Source organism: Dasypus novemcinctus, chromosome 20 (genome assembly GCF_030445035.2).
Source record: "Dasypus novemcinctus isolate mDasNov1 chromosome 20, mDasNov1.1.hap2, whole genome shotgun sequence".
NCBI classification, from domain to species: Eukaryota; Metazoa; Chordata; class Mammalia; order Cingulata; family Dasypodidae; genus Dasypus; species Dasypus novemcinctus.
Window position 1 is genome coordinate 16509142 of NC_080692.1, and position 21150 is coordinate 16530291.

The window sequence follows — 21150 nt, forward strand, 5'->3', positions numbered from 1 at the left end:
TGGAATCTAAGCCCTCTCTTGATATAGATGTGGAGTGGACACAACCATTCTAAGGTCCACGGGATGGAGGAATAGAGTATGAATTAGAGTGGACTTACTGATATTCTATTCATGAACTGTTGTGATTAGTAATTGAAGAAAATGTGGCATTGGTGTGGAGAAAGTGGCCATGGTGGCTGCTGGGGGCAGGGAGTGGGAGGAAGAGATGTGATGTGGGGGCATTTTTGGGGGTTGGAGTTGTCCTGTGTGGTGCTGCAGAGACAGTTACCAGACATTGTATGTCCTCCCTTGGCCCACTGGCTGGACTGTGGGAAAGTGTGGGCTATGCTGTGGACCATTGACCATGAGGTGCAGCGGTGCTCAGAGATGTATTGTCTCATGATGCAATGATGTCTCATGATGATGGAGGAGGTTGTTGTTATGGGGGGTGGAGTGGGGTGAGGGGGTGAGGGCATATGGGGACCTCATATTTTTTTAAATGTAACATTAAAAAAACAAATAAAGACAAAAATAAATAAATAAATAAAAGAAATCTAGAGGAACAATGAAGGCAGTACTTAGAGATTCACCAGAATCAGTTATTCCTTCACTTCTTGTCTTAGTTCTCCATGTAAGTTGAACAATTTATCCCAGTATGTTTGGGACTTTCTCAGGTTTACTTTGGACTGTTGTGGATCCAAAGAACACTTTCCAGTCCAGAAAAAACTGAAATGATAGTTCATTGACATTGGAAGTCCCCACAACCATCTTCAGACCAAGCAATTCACTAGAAGTTCTTAAAGGCCTGAGAATATAGTTGTTGTCATAGCTATGATTTATTACCATGAAAGGATACAAAACAAAATCAGCCAAGGGAAAAGGTGCATAGGGCTAAGTACACAGGAACCAGGTGCGGAATTCAAAGATTCTCCCTCCAGTGGAGGTATATTGAATTTGCTTACTCCTCCAGTGTCAAATGTTGAAGATATATGGGAAATGTTATCTACCAGGTAAGCTCACTACAAACTCAGCTGCCAAGCTCTTTAGAGGAGGCTACTCATATAAGTCCACTCTGACTAACATATAATAAATTTCCAGTCCCCGTGAAGGAAGGAGGATTCACCATAAACTTTCAATGTTTGTACAAACACTTTACACACAGTCAGTCACTGTTCTTGATGAGAGGACAGTTGGACGTTTCCTGAAATTCAAGATCATAATGCCTGCAGATGGTGAAACTTGTAAGCAGGAACTACTAAGGATAGTGGATGGCTTTGTTAATTCTTTTCTACATATTCACTTTAGTCACATGACAGGATTATATATTCAGAGGAAAAATGTGATTCTAGAATACAGGTTTACATAAGAGGTTATTGAAGTATATATGAGTCCTGAACGCCAAGGCCAGGGATCCTTACCACATGGACTTTACTGTACTTGGTAGGAAGAAATATTTCTTGAATTATAGAAATGTACAGAGAAGCTACTCACTGCAATCAATCTAAAGCAGACAGCTGACAGCAAGTGCCCTAACTGCTGAGGTTCATTTCTTCTAAGAAGTTGGAAACAAGAGGAAAAGTCATGCCCAAAATAATCTGTAGGTGACCAAACTCAAACCCTGAAGCACTGACTGAAGATTTAATCCATGGACTGTCTCTAACCTGGTGAAACAGATCCCCCAGTGTCACACAGAAGCTGAATCTACGGCAGCCTAGACTGGAAACCACCCATCCACACTAATTTCTTTTTAAAACCATGACCCCAAGCCCTGTACTGTTACCTCTTCAGGTGAATAGGGGCCAAACCCAGCACAGGCATGAAGTGTGCATTGTTTAGTTGCACACAATGTTTGAGATCCACTGCTTCTCACCCTTCAAAATACACAAGGACTACTTTCTTTCCTTTTCTCCAGCAGATTTTTGAACAACACCAAAGCAATAACCCAACTGCAAAGGAAATGCCCTAACAGCAAAAGACATGCCCTAACTGCAAAAGAGATGACCATACTGCAAATGAGAAGCCCCATCTGCACTGTATAATTTTTAACAAATAACATGGTAAAAGTGGCCGTGCTTAAAGGGACATTACATCAAGTGAGAATAGAATAAGCACCATTTCACTTGTTTTTCTTTTCTCATCAAAGAATTTACTATAGTTCATTTTTCTAAGTGAGAAAGAAATCAGCTTCCTGTTAGCTAATGGAGTTATCAAAAGCCAGTCCCACCCTCCACTGGAGCCTGGATTCTCTGCACCCTCCTGCTATCACTAACCCCAATTCCTACAGCCACTCGTTGTTCAGTCTATTCCCAAATTCAATTTCTGACCTTGTGTGATGCAGTGTCCTGCTAACCCAGGCTGTGGGTATATGCAATTTATAACTTCTGCCCATCTCAACTGTCCAGCATTGCTTGTCACACATTTATCCAGTCTGATAATCCTAGGATGAGAGCCACCCTTTCAACAGCAGGTGAACAGTATGTGAATAAAACTATTGGAATCATGAACAAGAGGGCCAATCATCCACCAAAGTCCCCTGGCCAATTGTAGCAAATGGCACTTTGCTAAGTAACTGATTCGTTGATATGGCAAATTTTTCTGGAATTGCTAGATCAGGTAAATTGTTGTTGCTGGGTGAATATCCACTATGACCTACCTGTCTCCCAGGAACAAATTTGTTTTCTGGAGGAGGCCTTGATGTTGGGCTTAACTGAGATACACTCAGGAGAATAATGAAATGTAGGTGGAATCTGCCTAAATATCCCTTGGAGTATCACAATATACTCTTAACTCCAGGATCTGAGAAGAATCCAGTTTTAAAAAATTTTAGTAAGAATTATACTAATAAATATATTTGTACAAGGAAAGAGTTTGTTTCATACTTACAACTTGCTTTTATATATAAACTCACTCAGTTTTCCATCCACACTCCTCAAAGAATATCCGTTCCCAAACCTCTACCCTAGCCAACGTGTATGCAGGTGGGGGGAGGGGTTGACAAGGGATTTGCGTTAGCCATAGGTCTCATAGATATACCCATTATATTTTCCCTCCTAAAACTATTGAAATAAACAGGATTAGGTCAATTTTGTACAAATCCACAAGAAAATTGTTCCTTAAATGTTAGCAACCTTGAGCTTGTCATTGAATAGGCTACTGATATGTCTAATACCCCATGTATATTTTTCTGTTTTTCACTAAATCTTTTCTGTAGTGCAGAGACATCATTTTTGCCTTCATTTTCCTGAATCAGAAGTCTAGGATCTTGATCACTGAACGAAGACAGGACAGTGTGATGCAGGCCTTCTTTGGTGAAGCTGTATCAGGCCATTGTGATATTTATTTGTCTTTTAGGAGGCCTTATAAAATGTGCATTTAAAATTTATACAAATACTTTTCCATAATCTCATATCATGGCTTATAACATGTTGTTACAGAATCTATCTTCCCTTCATAATGGGAAAGATGTTTATCTCAGGTTGCCAGGCACCTCTTCTTTTTCTAATATTTTTTAAAGGACACCAATTACAGATGATGCTCTCAAGATACTCATAATTCATAAGTGAACAGAGGACAGAATTCAAGATAGTCCACAATGATCCCCAACTCTTGTATTCATACCCTAACACAATCCCACTCTTGAGTGTGGGCTGTACTTGTGATTCATTTCTAATCAATAGAATATAGAAAAGGTGAGGGGACATTAATTCTGTCATAAGGTTTACAAGATTGATGTGTCAGTCCTGCTAACCGACACCTCTTTTCCCTGCTCAGATTGCACACTTTGATGAAGCAAGCAGCCAATAGGTAGAAGTCTAAGTGACAAGGAATTGGGAGATGACTCTGGCCAATAGCCAACAGGGAACTGAGACGTTGAGTCGAACCACATGCAAGGAACTGAGTTCTGGCAACAACCAAGTGAGTTTGGAAGTGGATGCTTCTCCAATCAAGCCTTCAGATGAGACTACAACAGTTGAAGCTGGCACCTTGATTATAGGCTATGAAGGACCCTTCATGTAATGCATAGCTAAATTGTGTCATGTTGACAAACATTTCTACAAACGTAGCAGCTTAAAACTGATACAAGGGAGACAGGTCAAGTCAAACACAATAGAGCATCATGCATGCAATACAGAAAGACACATATAGAATCATAGGACAATATATAGTGAGGGACAGTTAACCCAACCTGAACTTGTCAGACAAAGTTTTAAGATGATCCCTTAGTAGAATGTTCAAGAATTGTGTGACAAGTTATAACATTAAAACAATAATTACCAAGTAGATGTAGCCACTTAATGTCTTAGTTGACTCTAAGAATATAGTAGTGATAAAAACAGACAATAGGGAAACGGACTTGGCCCAGTGGTTAGGGCGTCCGTCTACCACATGGGAGGTCCACGGTTCAAACCCCGGGCCTCCTTGACCTGTGTGGAGCTGGCCCATGTGCACTGCTGATGCACACAAGGAGTGCCCTGCCACGCAGGGGTGTCCCCCACGTGGGGAAACCCCACATGCAAGGAGTGCGCCCTGAAGGGAGAGCCGCCCAGTACGAAGGAAAGTGCAGCCTGCCCAGGAATGGCACTGCCCACACTTCTGTGCCGCTGACGACAACAGTAGCGGACAAAGAAACAAGACGCAGCAAATAGACACAGAGAACAGACAACTGGGGGAGGGGGGGATTAAATAAATAAATAAATAAATCTTTAAAAAAAAAACAGACAATATTCGTGACCTCATGGAGCTTACTTTCGAGGAGGGGATTAACTTCTATACATGTAGGATGAAGAGCACATCAAATGATGAGAAGTACTATGAAGAAAAATAAAGGAGGGGCAAAAGGATAGGAAATGAAAGGAGAGAGACTTCATAGGGAGCCATGTCTGAACTGTGCAAGTTATTGCTACCTAAGTGCACTGTAACTGACTCTTCAAAAGGCTATTCCACCCTTTATCTATCTAGCTGTTTCAGGAAGACGAGAAACATGGTAAGTCCAAGGAATTCCAAGTGCAGGGGCCCATTGACACCTTTCATTTTTCTGTGAAGTGAGTTCCTTGATTAGAAGCAATGCTGTATGGAATACTGGGATGGTGGATAAGGTTATCTAAATCCATAGATGGTAGTTTTGGCATAAACCTTGCCTGCAGGGAAGGCAAGTTGGTACCACTAGTAACTATTCCAGAAAGACTAAAATGCTGCTCTTTCCATGATGAAAGTGGTCTAATGTGATCTAGCTACCACCAGGGTACCTGACCTGGGGGAATGAGGCCATACTGGGGACAGAATGTGTCCCCAGTGACTGGGGATACCCATCAGCCAAGGGGGTGCTGAGGCAAAATACCAGAAATCTATTGAATTTTTACAGGGTATTTATTTGGGGTAGAATTTTACAGATACCAGGCCATAAAGCCTAAGTTATTTCCCTCACCAAAGTCTATTTCCATGTGTTTGGGCAAGATGGCTGCTGATGTCTGCCAAGGTTGAGGCTTCGTGGGTTTCTCTCTTCCCAGGTCTTGCTTCTCTCTAGGATCAGTTCCTCTGTTTTCTCCACAAGGTCAGCTGTAGAATATGAGGCTCTCCAGACTTTGTCTCTCTCCACATTTTCAGCTGTAGACTATTAGGTGAATGGCTTTGTCTGTCTCCCTGGGGTTTCTGCTGTGTCTAAGGAGCCATCTCAATTCCTCTGTGTTCTTCTCCTGGCTCAGGTGCTCTCTTCCTGGAACTTGCTTTTCTTTCCTCTGTGAGTTTACATCCTGGGGTTCCAGCTCAAGACCCCAGCATCAAACTCCAAATCAAAACTCCAACATCAAAATCTCCAACTCTGTTCTTCGCCATGGGGACTCAACACTCTACTAACATGGCCCAATCAAAGGCTTAATCATATTCAATCACACACAGGTATAAACCAGTTTACAAACATAATCCAATATCTCTTTTTGGAATTCACAACTGTATCAAACTGTTGCACAATATCAGTCTCCATTACTGGAAAATTTCACATTTACCTGTGGCTTTAACCAGGTCAGCCTTGGTGAGTGGAAGCCCATGTTACTGATCCAATTCATAATCTCCATCCCTGTCACTAGGGAAACTTTGTTTATGATCTTATTGGGCAATGATAGGAGTGCCTTGGGAGAGAAATGAACAGCTATCCATAGAATGGGGTAACTCTCTACTAACACAAAAAGAAAATCCTCATCTGCTAAGGTCACCCTTTGGTGATCATTAACATGGGTCAAAGTTTCTTTGCAGTTTTTGTCCATTCAGAGAAATTTATCCACCTACTTTTTCCACAGATGTCCTTGTCACAAATTTTACAATTACGTTCCTTCTAAGTTCTATACCATCCATCCAAATCACTGGATCAGTATATACTTATGTCGCTGGTCATTTCTTCTTCTATTCAACCACATATACTATTCAACTAGTTAGGTCAAATAAAAGTCAGTTTATGATGGGACTCTCAGCCTGTTTTAGTAATCTCAAGTATCTATTCTCTAATAAAGACAATTAGGAAGCTGAAAGTTGTTCTTAAAAAGGAGAGTATTTATCTCCTGGATTATTGCCTTTTCAGTGGATTATAGGACTTTGTTCCAAAATTCTAATACCTGCACTGTGATTCAACTTTTGGACCTTCCAAATACTCCAAACAAATTCTTCATCTGCCACTGGTGTTTCAAGAGCCAATACATTTGCTACAACATATGACCCAAGTGACAGAACAGCTTGCATGGAAGACTGGACATATTGCAGGCTACTCTTGTTCTAGAGGCCATACAAAACTAGCAAGAACAGCACACATACAATATTGCCTCCAAACTCCAAAGAGGTCACTAGGTGCTGTGCCCCTTTGTGGGTGTAGAAAGAGCCACATGCAACAACTTATCATTCACCTTGGAATGGATATCTTAACATGTCATGCACTACTGGACCTCTAGAAATTTCATTGAGGCAGAATGCCCCTTATTTCTTTCAGATGTACTTCCAACCCCATTTCACATACCAGTCTTACAAATAAGACTGGAGTACTTCCTGCTCACTAGGTCCAATCAGCATACTGTCAAAAATGTAATGGACCAGTACAATTTTTTGTGGAAGGGAAGTTGACCAAGACCCCGGCAGATTAACTTATTTTTTTGTCTTTATTTATTTTTTAATGTTACATTCAAAAATATGAGGTCTCAAATACTCCCCACCCCCTCACCCCACTCCTCCGCCCATAACAACAACCTCCTCCATCATCATGAGACATTCCTTGCATTTGCTGAATACATCTCTGAGCACTGCTGCACCTCATGGTCAATGGTCCACAGCATAGCCCACACTCTCCCACAGTCCACCCTGTGGGCCATGGAAGGACATACAATGTCTGGTAACTGTCCCTGCAGCACCACCCAGGACAACTCCAACCCCCGAAAATGCCCCCACATCACATCTCTTTCTCCCACTCCCTACCCCCAGCAGCCACAATGGCCATTTTCTCCACACCAATGCCACATTTTCTTTGATTACTAATCACAATAGTTCATGAATAGATTATCAGTAAGTCCACTCTAATCCATACTTTATTCCTCCATCCTGTGGACCCTGGAATGGCCGTGTTCACTCCACATCTATATCAAGAGGGTGCTTAGATTCCACATGGATCCTGGCTGAGATTCTCCTGCTTTCAGTTGTAGGCACTCTTGGCTCCCTGGTATGGAGGTTGACCTTCTTCACCTCCATGTTAGATGAGTGGGGTAAGTCCAATAAACCAGAGTGTAGGAATTGCAAGTCTGTTGAGGCCCAGAGCCTGGCTATCACATGGTCAGTCCAGAGATTCAGGTCCCCTGGGTATAGATTAAACCCCAGTACCAACAACAGTTCGAGTAAAAGAAACAGGAGAGGCTTGTGGACAAGATCACATCTCAGTCCAGCTCCATCACACAGAAACACAAACTCCAAAGTAGAGCCAACTGACATGGCACTGAACTCCATCTGCCATGACCATAGAACCTGTGGGTCTCTGCAGCCCTGAGAAGAACCAATATTTGGGGTTGCATCTACTTTTATCTGTCTCTGGGAATCTGCTCAGGTGTGCATAAGGGCAACCCCTCTGATAACCTCCCGGCTCTTTTTGGAGACTCATAGTCTTATAAACTCATTTGTCCTTTCCATTTCCCCCTTTTATTCAGGTCAAAAAGCATTTTTAACTCCTGGTATTATATGTAGACTGAGATGTTCTGCTGGTCCGAGTTGACCCTTTCATTCAAGGTCATTTTCTAGTTACATCATCAGCTGGTACCTGATAGTAATTCCTCGGCACCAGGGAGGCTCATCCCCGGGAATCATGTCCCATGCTGGGGGGAAGGCAACACATTTACATGCTGAGTTTGGCTTCAAGACTGGCCACATTTGAGCAACACAAAGGCTCTCGGGAGGTAACTCTTAGGCACCCTGCAGGTCTAGACCGTGTTCTTATTTCAGGTGCACAGGCTTACAAGCATAGTCATTAGTATCTAGGGCTCATGGTTGGACCTTCCTTCTTTTTAGGTCTCTGCTGTTGCACTTGGGGGATTGTTGCTGTTCCTTTAGGGATTGTGATAGAGCTCCCCTGGCTATGAACTCAGCACTCCCTCAGTTGTTGTTTTTAATTGTTTCGACTATGAAAATATCCAAACATACTTATGTACCCTGAATATATGCCCTGGAAAACTCCCTGCCAACCATGTGTCCCCTGTCAATAACATCCCACACCAGTATTCCTCCCCTGCCATTGCTGAACCACTCTGTGATCCAAAACTTCCTGAAAAAATGAAGCCCAATATATTGCCAGGTTTCATTAATAGTAAAATGGAATATAGTGATGAGTTTAAAGGTTAGATATAGAATTCATATTAATTTAGAGAAATTAAGGTAAAAATGAATTGGGGTATTAAAAAATTGAAAAATGCAAAAGCTTTGTTTTTTTGATGTTTTGCCTTCCATTACTGCAATAAGTGTTGCCCTGTATGCAAATTGGCAAGGCAACTTCTTCCGTCTTTTCCTCAGGGTGTACGTCCTTTCTTTTTCTTTTTTTTCCCCTAATTATTAAGCTTATCTTCACAGAAGTTTTAGATCACAGTAATTCATATATACAATGTACAGTACTCCCACATATCCAACAGAAAGCCCTTTTCCCTTCCACAGCAATAATCTTTTATACTATATTACTGAAACTGATGTACAGATATTGAGACAATAGCTTTCAAACAAGGTAACATTTGGGTTTAGAGTGTGGTTTATGTTTTGGACTATACAATTTTCTAAAGCTTTATTTATCTTATGTTTTACATTATGATTTACATTTTAGCCTATCAGCCCCTATACATTTTTGGTGTAATTTAACATGCATTATATCCATCTTTGGGGACTCTTGTGGGAGACTTCTATTGCCCACACAGCTACATTGATTACATCTATTCAATACCTCTTTCTCCCTCACCTCAGGGCCCACAGTGACAGTCAATCTTCAATGCTTTAAGGGCCATGTTCAGAGATACTTGCAGCAGTGTTGAAGGTTTGACATGCTCAGCTGCCCTAATGCACTGGGAGCCACCATTTCTCTCGAGAGATACAATTCCCTCTATTTGAGAACATCAGTCCTCCCCAGGATGTGAATATATCTTCACTCTCATTATATGGGTCTCTGTCCAGTGATATAATCCACTATGGCAAAATGAGGACTCACACACTCCCAAGAAAGCTGTCCTGCATCAGATTATCCCCTTTAAGCATCTTAAATAGGTAACCTTCCTTACTATATTTTTGAAAAAGTTTTATCAGCATTATACTCTCCTGACAAATACCTGACAATCTCCTATGTTCATATGTTGTCCCATCCTCCCGCCAATTTCTTGGGCAATATTACCCATCCGCCCATCCCTAGCCCCCCTCAAGCATGCAAAGCCCCACCCAAAGGTAATCCTATGCCCCCATTTTATCCCTTCCTTGTACAAATACTTACCTCCAGCTTATCCTAGATTTCACCTATGTAGGTGTCAGCATGCGTCCATCCTCTACCCCCCAATTTCCTTTAAGCCTGTCACCCAATCTCTAGCTCTCTGAGGCAGCTTGGTTTACTTACTGCATATCATTGAGGTCATGTAGTATTTGTCCTTCAATGCCTGGGTTACTTCACTCTACATAAGGTTCTCAAGATTCACCCATGTTACCATGTGTGTTTGTAGTGTATTCGTTCTTAAAGCAGAGTAGTATTCCATTGTATGTATATACCACATTTTATTTATCCATTCATTTGTTGGTGGGCATTTGGGTTGATTCCAACTTTTGGCAATAGTGAACAATGCTGCTATGAACATTGGTGTGCGTATATCAGTTTGTGTCCTTGTTTTCAGTTCTGCTGGGTATATACCCAGCAGTGGAATTGCTGGGTCATATGGCAAATCTATGGCTAGTTTTTTGAGAAACCGCCAAACTGTCTTCCAGAATGGCTGTATCCTTCTGCATTCCCACCAGCAGTAGATGAGTGTTCCCATTCCTCCACATCCTCTCCAGCATTTGTCATCTTCTATTTTTTTCATAGCTGCCAATCTTATGGGAGTAAGATGGTATCTCATGGTAGTTTTGATTTGCATTTCCCTGATAGCTAGAGATTTGGAGCATTTTTTCATGTGCTTTTTAGCCATTTGTATTTCCACTTTGGAGAAGTGTTTGTTTAAATCTTTTTCCCATTTTTTAAATGGGTTGTTTGTCTTTTTATTTTCAAGACATAGGAGTTCTTTATATATGCAGGTTATAAGTCTCCTATCAGATATATGGTTACCAAATATTTTCTTCCATTATGTAGGCTCTCTTTTCACTTTCTTGACAAACTCCTTTGAGGTGCAGAAGGCTTTAATTTTGAGGGAGTCCCATTTATCTTTTTGTTCTTTTGGTGTGAAGTTCATGAAGCCATTTCCTATTACAAGGTCTTGTATATGCTTCCCTACACTGCTTTCCAAAGTCTTTATGGTCTTGGCTCTTATATTTAGGTCTTTGATCCATCTTGAGTTGATTTTTCTATAAGGTGTGAGATGGTAATCCTCTTTCATTCTTTTACATATGGATGCCCAGTTCTCCATGCACCATTTGTGGAATAGGCCATTCTCTCCCAGTTCAGAGGGTTTGGTGACTTTATCAAATATTATATGACTATATATACGAGGATCTATATCAGAACTCTCAATTCAGTTCCATTGGTCTGTGTGTCTCTCCTTGTGACAATACCATGCTCTTTTCACTACTGTAGCTTTGTAGTATGTTTTGAAGTCAGGGAGTGTAGTGTGAATCCTCCAATTTCCTTTTTCTTTTTCAATATGTCTTTGTTTATTCGGGGCCTCTTTCCTTTCCAAATAAATTTCATAGCTACTTTTTCTAGTTCCTTAAAGAATGCTCTGTTGATTTTTACTGAGATTGTATTGAATGCATAGATCAGTTTTAGTAGGATAGACATCTTAATAATATTTACTCTTCCTATCTATGAACAGGGAATATTCTTCCATTTACTTAGTTCTTCTTTGATTTCCTTGAACGGACTTGTGTAGTTCTCTGTGTATAAGCTTTTTACATCTTTAGTTAAATTTATTCCTAGGTATTTGATTTTTTATTGACTATTATAAATGCTATTCATTTCTTGATTTCCTCCTGAGCTTGCTCATTATTGGTGTATAGAAGTGCTACTGATTTTTGCACACTGATCTTCTAACCTGCGACTTTACTAAACTCATTTATGAGTTCTAGAAGCTTTGTTGTAGACCTCTCAGGGTTTTCTATGTATAGGATCAGGTTATCTGCAAATAATGAAATTTTGACTTCTTCCTTTCCAATCTGAATGCCTTTTATATCTGGTTCTTGCCTCAATGCTCGAGCAAGTACTTCTAAGACAATGTTAGGTAGAAGAGGTGATAATGGGCATCTTTGTCTTGTTCCTAATCTTAGAGGGAAAGATTTTAGGATTTCACCATTGTAAATGATGTTGGATGTGGGTCTTTCATATATATTCTTTATCATGTTCAGAAATTTTCCCTGTATTCCAGTCTTTTGCAGTGTTTTTATCAAGAAAGTGTGCTGCATTTTGTCAAAGATTTTTTTGCATCTATAAATATAATCATGTGATTTTTTTCCTTCAATCTGTTTATATGGTGTATTACATTGATTGATTTTCTTATGTTGAACCATCCTTGCATACCCGGAATGAATCCCACTTGGTCATGGCATATAATCCATTTAATGTGTTGTTGAATATGGTTAGCAAGTATTTTGTTGAGGATTTTTGCATCCAGGTTCATTAGAGAAATTGGTCTGTAATTTTCCTTTCTTGTGGTGTCTTTGTTTGGCTTTGGTACTAGGGTAATGTTGGCATCATAGAATGAGTTCAGTAATGTTCCTTCTGTTTCAATTTTTTGGAAGAGTTTCAGCAGGATTGGTGTTACTTCTTTCCGGAATGTTTTGTAGAATTCACCTGTGAAACCATCTGGCTCTGGGCTCTTCTTAGTTGGAAGGTTTTTAATGACTGATTCTATCTCTTTACTTGTGATTGGTTTGTTGAGATCATCAATTTCTTCTTTCGTCAATAGAGGCTGCTTATGTGTTTCTAGGAATTTGTCCATTTCCTCCAAATTGTCATTTTTGTTGGAAAATAGTTTTTCAAAGTATCCTCTGATGATAGTCTTTATTTCTGTGGGGTCAGTGCTGATATCTCCTTTCTCATTTCTTATTTTGTGTATTTGCATCTTCTCTCTTTGTTTCTTTGTTAGTCTCACTGAGGGTTTGTCAATTTTATTGATCTTCTCAAAGAACCAGCTCTTGGTTTTGTTTATCTTTTCAAGTGCTTTCTTATTTTCTATTTCATTTAGTTCTGCTCTTATCTTTTTTTATTTCTTTCTTTCTTCTTCCTGTGGGGTTACTTTGTTGATTTTTTACTAATTACTCCAAATGTTCAGTTAGTTCTTCAATTTTTGCTCTTTCTTCTTTTTTGTTGTACGAATTTATGGCTATAAATTTCCTTCACAACAGCTTTTGCTGCATCCCATCAATTTTGATATCTTGTGTTATCATTTTCATTAGTTTCAAGGTAGTTATTAATTTCTTTTGAGATTTCCTCTTTGACCCACTGGTTTTCTAAGAGGGTGCTGTTTAATTTCCATATCTTGGTGTGAAATCTGGGCCTCTGGCCCTTGCAGATTTCCAGCTTCACTCCACTGTGGTCAGAGATATTATTTTGTATGATTTTGATCTTTCTGAATTCATTGAGCCTTTCTTTGTTTCCTAGCATATGGTCTATCTTGGAGAATGATCCATGTGTCACTTGAGAGAAATGTATATCCTGCTGTATTTGGGTGTAATGATCTGTATATGTCTATTAGATCCAGCTCCTCTAATATACAGTTCAAAGTTTTTGTTTCTTTATTGATTCTCTTTTGAGATGTTCTGTCCAAAGTTGATAGTGGTATATTAATGTCTCCCACTATAATTGTAGAGGTATCTATTCTTTCACTTAGATTTTCCAGTATTTGCCTCATGTATTTGGAGGCACCCTTGTTAGGAGCATAAATATTTATGATAGTTCCTTCTTCTTGAAAGATTATCCCTTTCACTAATATGTAGTATCCTTCTTTGTCTCTCATAATTGTTTCACATTTAAAGTCTATTTTGTCTGATATTAATATAGCTACTCCTGCCTTTTTTTGGTTATTGTTTGCTTGTAAGATTGTTTCCCAGCCATTTACTTTCAACTTCCATGAATCCCTGGGTCTAAGATGTGTTTCTTGTAGACAGCATATAGATTGGTCATATTTCCTTACCCAATCTCCCAGTCTGAATCTTTTGACAGGTGAGTTTACTGAATTGACATTCAGTGTTATTGCTTTCAAGGAATTATTGATGTTAGCCACATTTTGTTTATTTGCTTCCTTCTCTTTTTCTCTTTTTTGTTGCTTTACACTCTCCTCCAACTCTAACTCTCCTGTTTTTTTTCTTTTTTCCTGCAGAACTCCCTTTAGTATTTCTTGAAGGGCAGGGTTCTTGTTGGCATACTCTTTTAATTTCTGTTTATCTGTGAATATTTTGAACTCTCCATGATTTTTGAATGCTAGTTTAGCTGGGTAGAGTATTCCTGGTTGGAAATTTTTTTCTTTTAGTTCCTTGACTATATCGTACCACTGCCTTCTTGCCTCCATGGTTTCAGATGAGAAATCAGCACTTAATCTTATCTTAATCTTAATCTTACAGAGCCTTCTTTGTATGTGATGGTTCTCTTTTCTCTTGCTGCTTTTAGAATTTTCTCTTTGTGTTGAGCATTGGATAATTGACAAGTATATGTCTTGGGGTGGGCCTGTTGTGATTTATGGTGTTTGGGGTGTGTTGTGCTTCCTGGACATGCACATGCATCTCCCTCATTAGGTTTGGGAAGTTTTCAGGCATTATTTCCTCCAAAACCCCTTCAGTTCCCTTTCCCTTCTCTTCTCCTTCTGGGATGCCTATAATACATATGTTTGTGCATTTTGCATTGTCACTCAGGTCCCTAAGTCCTAGCTGGATTTTTTCTATCTTTTTATTGATCAGTTCTACTATCTGTTTGAATTCAGATGTACTGTCTTCAATGTCGGTAATTCTCTCCTCTGTCTCTTCTAATCTGCTGCTATTTGGTGAGAGTGCATTTTTGATTTCTTGAACTGTGGTGTTCATCACTATCATATCTGTTATCTTTTTGCATATGTCTGCAATTTCCTCTCCAAGTGTTTTCTTCATATTGTTAATCTCTTTCTTTACTTCTTTAAGTTGGTCTCTAATAAATGTTTTGAGATCTTTAATTACTTGTCCGATGTTCTGCTCCCCTTCCTGGTTTTTAGTTTGTTCATTGGATTCAGCCATTTTTTCCTGATTATTGGTTTGGTTTGTAGTTTTTTGTTGCTGTCTGGTCATCATTTTATCTTGATGGGTTTAATCAGTTCCTTAGCTTCTTTGTCTAGTCTTGGGAATTAATTAAGTGTTGTTCATGCATAAGTGTTATGTCTTCTCTTTGTCACTTTGTTCTTCTTACTCTATTTTCTTGTTGCTGGCTAAGTTCACTTTGAAGGAAAATATTAGGGCCAGGGAAAGCAAAATGAGAAAGAAAAGAAAATGTATAAAGTAGTATTGGTAATAAATGTTAACAGGGGACCAATGTGAGATCTGGGAGAATGGATATTAGACTCATGTAAGTTGTGTAGAGTTATAGCAGTAACTAGAGTACCTATAATGAGACAGTCAACTGAATATGGGGAGGAATATAGTATGAATTAAAAAGCCAGTATTTTCATGAGAGAGGGAAAGAGAAAAGAAAGACAATAATATCAAGAGTGGATAAAAGACAGAAAACAGAACAAGGGTATTAGAAATTAAAAGTCAGACAATTTGGCAGCCAAAGAAAGGGAGGTGGAAGGTAAGAGAAACAGTAGATGATAGAGGATAGAAAGTTGTGGGGGAAAGGGGATAGTGTAGATGGCCAAAATAAATGCTCACAGAAAAGAAGCCTCCTTGATTTGGAAATAATGATCACCTCATTTCATTTGGATGCTGTCCATAGAAAACAAGAGTTAAATAAAAAGTGGAGGAGATATAGAGGCCACTGTTGAAGGTTTTTGAGAGCATGCACTGACTGGCTAAGTGTGTTGTGTGTACAGCAGGTAGTTGGCATCCTAAGTCTGGGCCACGTGAAGAGAGACCTGGACAAAATCCAGGTAACTGGAAGATCCAGAGCCAGAGACATAAATCCAGATTGTCAGGAAAAATACTGAATGCAAGGAGAAGAGGAATGGCATTAGTATAGGAAACTCAGCCACGGTTCAAGTCAGGAGATACCATATTCTAAATTTTGTAACTAATTTGAGGGATTGAACACAGGTTTCATTACGGACGGTCAAGTAATAAAGAAGACTAAGGACAGCAGACAAAACCTGTGGCAGTTGAGAATTGACATTTAAAGATAAAAGTTTAAACCATTAGACATGTGCCAAGTAAATCCATTCTGTTCAATTCTGCCAGGAATAGACTATTTCATTTCATAAGGAAACTCTAGGGGGCTTGCCCTCCTTTTAAAATATATTATGTTATGTTATGGTATCATCCTGTATATAAAATACACAGTCTGCCTTTTTAAGTTATCACATTAGAAGCCTTCAGTCCTATGTTTTCAAATTTCTCAAAGGTATCATGTTATGTGTTTAATTTGGATGGCTCTGTAATATTCTTTTGTATTCATGAATCATTCTTAACCTAAACATTCCCAGGTCTGTAATTATTTGTTTCCAGTTTTCTCTTATGAATACTGCTGAAAAAGATCATAGGTTATATAAAATATATTTTATATTTTTTGAGAGTTACTCTATCATACTTTTCTAAAAGTTATGTAATTGGGTCAGACATACAAATAGCTCAAAGTCTCTGATTGCATAAAAGAAAATGACCTCCAAAACGTGTTATCCATTTATATTACATTGAGCTGCATGTCAGCCTCTGTTTTTATTGTACCACCTACAGATTGCATAACCTAATTATAAAGTTAAGCAAGGAGAAAACCATAATACAATAAATGCAAATGCTTAAGAGCTAGTTTTCTTTAATTTAATACTGAAGATTTGTGAGACTAAACTTCTGGAAAACACTCAGTAGCTGTTCATGGATAGGAATGTGTTTTATAAGATATTTAAGTGCTTTGAATTATATATTATCAAGAATGGGCTTCATGAGGAAGAAAAAAGAAAAACTTAATTGTTACCTGGAGATTTTCAGTCTATTAAATGGTCAAGAAATCTCTTCAAATAATTTAGGATAATGGGTTGCAGATTCTGAAGAGAGTAATAAGTCTCCCAAATAATTAGTGATTTATCAGTTACTATTTTAAACTTAAGTACACTCTAATGAAAAAGGAAATCCAAATGACAGGATGCCAATTTTACCTCACACAATGAACATGGCCCTCGGCATGGCCCCTCCCAGCACATTATTTCATAACACTTGAACAGGGCAATCAGAGCATCACTCAGAGTTGTCCATAACTCTGGTGAAAGTAGAGGGAAGAAGTGTGCTTACCAAAGGGAGAGAAACGATGGATCTCAAATGTCATCGTGTGCAACTAAGCGATGGTCACTTCATTCCTCTACTGGGATTTGGCACCTACGCAGCTGAAGAGGTAACAGTAGAGATTTGGGTGCAAGGGTAGAAATGGCAATAGCCCTAGGAAGGGTGTGTGTCCAGCTCGGTTTTCATAGAACCCAGTTCCTGTGTGACTCTGGGGATCCATTCAGTTTCACCAGGTTAGATCCATTCTACTGATAAGGGAGAAGGGAGACAATCCTCAGCCAGTGCTTCAGGGTCTCATACTGTGGTCACCTACACATTATTCTGAGCCTGGCTGTTTAGAAGAAATGAACCTCAGCAACCAGGAGGCTTGATGTCGGCCACCTGTGTTGAGATTGATTGCAAGTAGGAACTTTGTGTACAATTTGTAATTCAAGAAATCTTTCCTCTTTCCAAGTACACATGGTCCATAAAAATCCATGTGTCAGGAGTCCTGGACTTGAAAGTGGGTGAAGGAAGGGAAGTGCTGCTGTGGAGTAGGGTAGGTCACTGAGTGCCAGGCAAGAAATAAGAGAACCTGGCCTGAGCACCATTTCCTTCCCACTTTGGACCTGGAAAACTTGGCCAAAAGGGAAATATGACATCTTTCAAGGGAAATGCTATCTTACAAGGGCAAGTCTTCAATTCATTGTCCTCATTAGCATACTTTAGCTGTAAAGGAAACAGGTAGATTTGTTCTTCTCACCTGAGAGTAGGCAAAGTGGACACTTCACTAGATAGATGTCAGAAAATTTGCATTCCAAATTTTTCTTTCTGACTATTTAACTGCATAACATGATACAATTTGCCTAACCTTTCAGTCCCATTTTTTTAAGCTGTAGTGTGAACAGAAAATTTTAGAGACTTTTGAAAAACAGTGGGCAGGGCTTGTTTTCTTAGTTGTGCAATGGTGTGTGAAGAAAGAGACAAACCATGGGCAGCACTGAGGCTTCAGCCTTGTGAGCCTCCACGTGCTGGACACCTAAGGAAAAGCTCATGGAGGAACAACAGTGGCATTTGGAGCTCACTATCTAATTCCTTGTAACTGTGTTGAGTAAAGACATACTCAACAAGAAATGAAAGCCAAGATTTGCTTCATTTCTCTTTTGTCCATTACCGAATGCACTTAAAAGTTTTTCTCCAATGTTGGTAGACATACACTTAACTCAAATTTCCCCAGAATTGCATCTTCTCCCATTGAACTGGCTTTGGCTTTCAGGCTCATGTCTAATTCACTAATCCCTTACAAGTTGTGTAATGATATGATTCGTTTCCACTGTAAATCTATATCCTCAGAGGGCATGTTTTTACTCCTAACATATAAATGTTTTGTCATGCAACTGGAGTAGCTGCAGGAAAAAATTACCATAGTAGACTGCTATTCTTAGACTTGTCTGCTAAAATGCTTGTCCTTGGCTGGTCTAGGAATTTGGATTTTGGGAGATGTCTACCACTCCTCTCATTGACAAGGGTGGTTAAGTGTGTATAGAGTGTACAAGCAAAGAATTTATGCTGAATATCTGCTTTCTTTCCAGGGAATTGAAAGTTTTTTCTGCACTAGGCAGAGTGAGTATATATGAGTAATCCTCCTGTAAAAAGTTAGGATGTTGTCTGTACTGAGCCTCACTGGTAGACAACGTTTCCAAAGTGTTGTCAAAATTTGAAGCTGGAGAGAGAGCCAAAGGAGGTACAATCCCAGATACTGGTGCTCGTGAGGGCAATGGAAACACATGGGTTCATGGTCATGACAGATAGCTCTGAAGTTCATTGCCTTGCCAGCGGGCCTTACTTTGTAATTTGTGCTCCCGATTGTGATGGAGTAGATCTCAGATGTAACCTCTCTACCCATGCCTCTTCTGTCACTTTTACTGAACCTGTGATTGGCGCTGCTCTTGTGATTGGCACTGGCAATGCTCAGAAGACGTGAATCTGTGCACCGTGCTTGGCCAGCTGGACCCTGTGCTGAGCAGAGTTGTAACACCTACACTCAGATTCGTTGGATGTAACCAGGTCAGCTGTCGGGGTGGTGAGAACTGAGAACCACACCAGAGAACTGAGAGTGTCTACAACTGCAAGCAGGAGAATCGCATCCATCAGTCATTTGGGATCTAAGCCCTCTATGGATTTAGAGGTGGATTTGGGCATAGGCATCCCAGGGTCCACAAGATGGAGGAACATAATATGGATTGGAGTGGACTTGCTGGTATTCTACTATAGAACTATTGAAACTCTAGCAATGGAAGAAATGGTATAATTGATATGGAGACAGTGGCCATGGGACTTGCTGAGGGCAGGAGAGTGAGGAAGAAGTGTGATATGGGGCATTTTTGGTACTTGGAGTTGCCCTGAATGATATTGCAGGAACAGATGCAGGGCATTAATTATCCTGCCATAACCCACGGGATGGTTCGGGGTAGAGTGTGAACTACAATGTAAACTAGGCTCATGTGCTGTGGCAGGTCTCCAGGGTGTGTTTACCAAATGCATTGAAAGGCACCACTGAAGAAAGGGATGTTGATGTGAGGGGATTGGTTGGGGTATGGTGAGTGTGTGGGGTGGAGAGTGCTGTATGTGGGAACCTTTTATGTTTTTAACATAACGTTTTGTGTAAACTATTTATCTTTAGAAAAAAAAAAGACAATAAAAAAAACCCATATTAAAAGGAAAAAAAAACAGAAAATTTTATGCTGGAGGAATTAAGCATGTTCTCTGTGTCCACTGGAAGAGGACTCTTGAACTTTGTGATTGGTTCCTCCTGACTTTGCCGTATGAACCACTTCCCTTTGCTGATTTTGCTGTGTACACTTTCAATGTGATAAATCATACTTGTGAATACACTAATGTTCAGTCCTGTGAATACAGCAAATCGCAGACCCTGAGGTTGGTCTTGGGGAGCTTCAATGCTAATGAACAACAATTCCAATTTCCTAGGACTCATAGTCCATAACATGACCAATATTCAATACTAATCCTGAAAATCCTAGGAAAACTCGGACAAGTTGATCAACCTACATGGAAAAACAACACAAATCCAGGGGAGTGATTGAGTCCAGTGAAAGCCACTACTTCGGAATGACTTCCAGGTAATCAAATGGATCTCCAACTTCTGTCTTTGTTGCTTCTCTAGGTTCCTAGGAGTAAAGTAGAGGAAGCCACCAAATTAGCTATTGATGTTGGGTTTCACCATATTGATTCTGCCTATTTTTATCAAAATGAAGAGGAGGTTGGACGAGCCATCCGAAGAAAGATTGCAGATGGCACTGTGAAGAGAGAAGATATATTCTACACCTCGAAGGTGTGTGTCTATTTTGTCTTTGTGTGTGTGCATTTGTTTTTGTTATTTTTTAAAGATTCATTTTTTATTTCATTTCTCTCCCCTCCCCCCCACCTCCCATTGTCTGTCTTGTGTCCATTCGCTGTGTGTTCCTTTGCAGGCTGTGCTCTTTTCATGCTGTGTGTTTCCCTTGTGGGACACAGTCCTTGCGTGTAGACTCCCCTAGTTGGGGGGTGCCCCTGCATGGCACGGCACTCCTTGACTGTGGCAGCATGCATGTGGGCCAGCTCACCACACAGGTCAGCAGGCCCTGGTTTCGAACTCTGGACCCCCTATATGGTAGGCAGATGCTATACCAGCTGAGCCACATCCACTTCCCTATGTGTGCATTTGTGAAGTGTGATTTTATGTGGAAAAGACATGATACTATCCTATGAGTAACTGTTCACTGAATTGTGCTTTTTCATACAACTTTTATTCATGCATATACGATGGGTTTCTAACCACTGCTATATTCACATTTTGTGACTTTACTTCAAAATAAAATCTGCTAATTTTTCCAAGCCTCACCCCAGGCAGTGGGATTTGGCAGGGATTATAGCTTTGACAGATCTATGATCACATTACAGCTTTCCTTATCATCTATGTGGTTTTGTAAAATTTCTTAATATTCTGAAGATAACATCCTCAGTTCTCACTTTGTCCATAGAGAAAGCTATATAAGAGAGCTATTTGAGTATTAAACAAGATATAACTGAAGTTTCTTTTATTTTGTCCACACA

At 39.8% G+C, this 21150-nt stretch overlaps 1 protein-coding gene and 1 pseudogene across 1 annotated transcript in view; one reads left to right on the forward strand and one right to left on the reverse strand.

Annotated features, from left to right (window-relative positions):
* Nucleotides 1-17101, reverse strand: part of LOC101438291 (aldo-keto reductase family 1 member C23-like protein) — a 42660-nt pseudogene extending 25559 nt beyond the window's left edge.
* Nucleotides 1-21150, forward strand: part of LOC101426998 (aldo-keto reductase family 1 member C1) — an 87264-nt gene that overhangs the window by 37222 nt on the left and 28892 nt on the right. Inside the window, exon 2 of the mRNA XM_071210090.1 lies at nucleotides 20222-20389. The gene's annotated coding sequence lies outside the window, so the exon portion shown is untranslated. The remainder of the gene's footprint in view (nucleotides 1-20221; nucleotides 20390-21150) is intronic.